We start from the raw sequence: 4,418 nt of genomic DNA, 5'->3' as shown, positions 1-4,418 counted from the left end.
GCAGGTCGAAGCTTTGGTAGACTCAGGGGCCACAACATCGTTCATCAATCGGTCAGTTGTTGAAAGTAACAGCCTGGTGACGCATAAGCTGGCAACCCCATACAACGTTTATAACGCAGACGGGACCTCCAATAAAAGCGGTCAAATAAATAAGTCCGTTAGAGCCTACGTCGAAATAGGATCACATAAGTCGACACACCCACTGCTAGTCGCAGATTTGGGGAGAAAGGACATGATCCTCGGCATGACCTATCTCAGGAAACACAATCCCGAGATCGACTGGGCCAAAGGGGAGTGGAGGTACACCAGGTGCCCTGAGAGCTGTGCCCCCAAAGCTCGTAAAACTAATCGTGTGACTGATGAAGAAACCGACGAGCTTCAGTTACCAAGGGAGGAACCCTTAGTCACTCCGCTGGACGCCTTAGGAGAGGAGTGTACTGAAAATCCATACATCAACTGGATCTCGACAGACGATCCGGAGGACCTACAAATGGCAGAATTTGTCGCAAGCATTCTGAACAAGGATGTTAAGGAGGATAATGCGGACACCACTAAGTGGAAGTCTCTCATCCCTGAATATCTACACGAGTTTGGGGACGTATTCTCACAAAAGAAATCGGAGCGGATGCCGGAACGCAAACCATACGACCATGGTATTGACTTTGAGGAAGGAGCTGCCCTACCTCGACCGGCCAAACTATACCCGATGTCTCCGAAAGAGAGGAATTCTCTCGACGAGTGGATCTACGATGAACTCCGAAAGGGGTATATTCGAAAGTCCAAAAGCCCACTGGCCTCTCCTGTTTTCTTTGTCAAGAAATATGATGGAGGGCTTCGTTTAGTTGTGGATTACCGGAAGATCAATGACGTAACTGTGAAGAACCGTTACCCAATACCCCGCATAGCAGACTTGATTGATACACTCAGTCAAGCATCGATATTCACTAAGATCGATCTGCGATGGGGATACAATAATGTTCGCATCCAGAAGGGTGACGAATGGAAAACGGCTTTCATCACACATCGAGGGCTATATGAAGCCACAGTCATGTACTTCGGATTCTGCAACGCACCAGGAACTTTCCAAGCAATGATGAATGACGTACTCGGTGATTTCATATGAGGAGGAAAAGTCATAGTTTACCTTGATGACATTCTCATCTGTTCGAATGATCTCAAGGAACATCGTAAGCTTACAAAGGAAGTCCTGAAGCGGCTGAGGGAGAACGATCTATTTGCCAAACCGGAAAAATGCTCCTTTGAAAAAAGCAGCATTGAGTACCTCGGCATGATTATCTCCAAAGGACATATCAAAATGGACCCAAAGAAACTTTCAGGAGTAGCTGAGTGGCCACGGCCTACTAAGGTCAAACAAGTCCAAGCTTTCTTAGGCTTTGCGAACTTCTATCGAAGATTCATCAAGGACTTTGCCAAGTACGCCAAACCGCTCACTATGTTGACCAAGAAGGATCAACCATGGGTGTGGGATGTGGCGCAGGAAGAGGCATTCAATGGTCTGAAAGAGACTTTTACCTCAGCACCCATCCTTCGAATCCCGGATGCAACGTCCCCATTTAGACTTGAGACTGACACCAGCGACTTCGCAACCGGCACAGTTCTCTCTCAATTGGACCCAACTGACAAGTTGTGGCACCCAGTTGCCTTTTACTCGAAGTCACTCGATGTTCATTAGCGGAACTACAAGATATATGACAAAGAGATGCTTGCTATCATTCGAGCACTCGAGGAGTATAGGCATTATTTGGAGGGACATTCGGACAAATTCGAGATCTGGTCGGATCATCTTAATCTGACTTACTTCAAGGCCGCCCAGAAGTTGACCAGGAGACAAGCGAGATGGGCTCTGTACCTCACGCGATTCAATTTTCTTTTGCGCCATAAGCCAGGAAAAACAATGCTTACCGCCGACCCTCTGTCCAGGAGGCCAGACCATGAGGAGGGGGTGAACCTCGATAATCGGGATCAAACTTTGTTGAAACCGGAGTTTTTTGCAATCAATGCAGTCGAGGCCTCCCATGAGTCGCCCGTTAATGACGATCAACTCCTGAGGGAAGTGAAGGAAGCACTCCTACATGACAATGTGACCAAGAACTATCAGCAATTGCTGAAGTCAGGTCCTAGAGAATTCGGCAAGTCCCTTGTGGACTGGAACTATGAGAATGGATTGTTGCTTTATCGCGGCAAAGTATATATCCCCAACAGCAAGCAGGACCACTTGCGCAGGCGTATAGTTCAAATGCATCATGATCTCCCTTCAGCCGGACATCCCGGAAGGTGGAAGACATATGAACTCGTCTCACGCAACTATTGGTGGCCTAGCATGTCGGTATTTGTCAAGAAGTATGTGACTGGCTGCGACATTTGTCAACGGATGAAGAACCGTCCGCAGCAGCCATATGGACCATTACAACCCAACCGTGTCCCGGAAGGGCTATGGGAAGTTATGACCGTCGACCTCATCACTCAGCTCCCAGAATCAGATGGTTATGATGCCATTTGTGTAGTCGTGGATCGATTGACAAAGCGGGCTCACTTCTACCCAATAACAAACGAGTTCTTGGCAAAGGATCTAGCAGAATTGCTATACAATCGGGTGTATCCGCTTCACGGCTTACCATCCCAGATTATATCCGACCGAGGTGTTCAGTTTGCGGCTACACTGTTCCAGGAATGGTGTAAGCTACTAGGGATTGAGTCCACCATGTCCACCACGTACCACCCACAAACTGATGGTCAGACTGAAAGAGTCAACCAAGTTCTGGAGCAATATCTTCGCTGTTACATTGACTATCAACTCGACGATTGGTCGAGGCTACTTAGCTCTGCTGAGTTTGCCTACAACAATGCAGCGCATGAGGGCACCAAGGAGACACCATTCTTCTTGGAATATGGCAGACATCCACGGGCAGGTCCAACACTTACGAAGAAGGTGCAAAGAAGCGACCTCAATGACATAGTTTGGAACCGACAACAAGCGCAGGAGCAGGCGAAAGCCGCTCTCAAACTGGCAGCCGAGCGTATGAAGTGGTATTACAACCAAGAAGTCCAGAAAGTCCCCTTCAAAGTGGGCGACAAGGTCTTACTCGACCTCAGAGACTACCAAACTACTGGTCGAAAACTCAATGCACGGTATTCGGGGCCTTTCGAGATTGTTGAAAAACTCTCTCCAGTCACCTTCAGACTGAAATGGCCACTGAGGTTGACCAAATTACATCCGGTCTTCCACGCCAGTAAGCTTATACCCTACCACGAGGCGGAAATCCCAGGCCAGAAAGGACCAGCTGCAAAGCCGGTTATCATTGATGGTCATGAAGAATGGGAAGTGGAGAAGATCTTATCCTCTCGCCGGCACTACCGCAAGCTTCAGTACCTCGTACATTGGAAGAATACCACTCCCGACGAGGATACATGGAAACCAGTAGCGAACCTCAAAGGCTCGAAGGAACTCATCAAAGAATATCACGATGCACACCCGCATGCAATCAGGTCGCTCGATGATAATGATGACAAGGTGTTTGCTCTCCTGAAAAGGGATGCAACACTTCGAGTTGAGCTATGAGGAGGCCAGGAACCCAAGAGAAAGACCGATACAGCAGCAGGCTTTGAACTGTATGCGAGTCAAAACCAGGAAGTCGCCAGTAACGCAACACTGCAGATTCCGACAGGAATCCGAATACAACTACCAGTTGGCACCTACGGGAGAATTACTCCAGTAGGGAATCCATTAGCCAAAGGAATCCGAGCAATCGAAGGCATTATCGAGCAGGGTGACCCAGCCGAAGTCAAGGTTGTTGTTACCAACACCGGACCATCTGAGCTGAAGATCGCCAAAGGCGACCCCATTGCTCAGCTCATTATTGAGCGTATAGCTGATTGTGATCTCGAGATTACCAAAGCATAAAGGCACTTCACTGGTCAAATGGTCGAAACTTCTCAAACGGAGCTCGAAGCTAGAGGCGGGGGTACTGTCACAGTTTCCCTAAATTTACCTAATTTTTCCGCTATTTCTGCGGACATATCAAAGGGTATAGGGACTTATCCATACTTATCTGTCCGCATATGGGTACAGCTGCATATCTAAGGGGTTATCCGCTTAAATAAGCGATACATGATCTTGTTCTGGACACATCAGGCTGGACTCTGATGCCGGACCTTTTCTAGATAGAAACCAGACTCCTTCTGGACCATGACATCATTCTGACATCATAGGTAGGAGCTAGGCTCAGGCACTAGGCCATAGGCCAGTCAATTCTGGACCCTAGGCCCAGGGCAGGGCAGGGCCAGACTATGACATTATATATGACATCATCGAGCACATGATACTTAGTAATCCTTACCCAGCTAGGTACCAGGGGTCCATTACCGGTCCCTGGGGTTTTCCTCATGTATATAAGGCA

Source organism: Postia placenta (assembly GCF_002117355.1).
Source record: "Postia placenta MAD-698-R-SB12 unplaced genomic scaffold POSPLAscaffold_2, whole genome shotgun sequence".
NCBI classification, from domain to species: domain Eukaryota; kingdom Fungi; phylum Basidiomycota; class Agaricomycetes; order Polyporales; family Adustoporiaceae; genus Rhodonia; species Rhodonia placenta.
The sequence above is the reverse complement of the archived record's forward strand: the minus strand, read 5'-3'. Positions refer to the sequence as shown.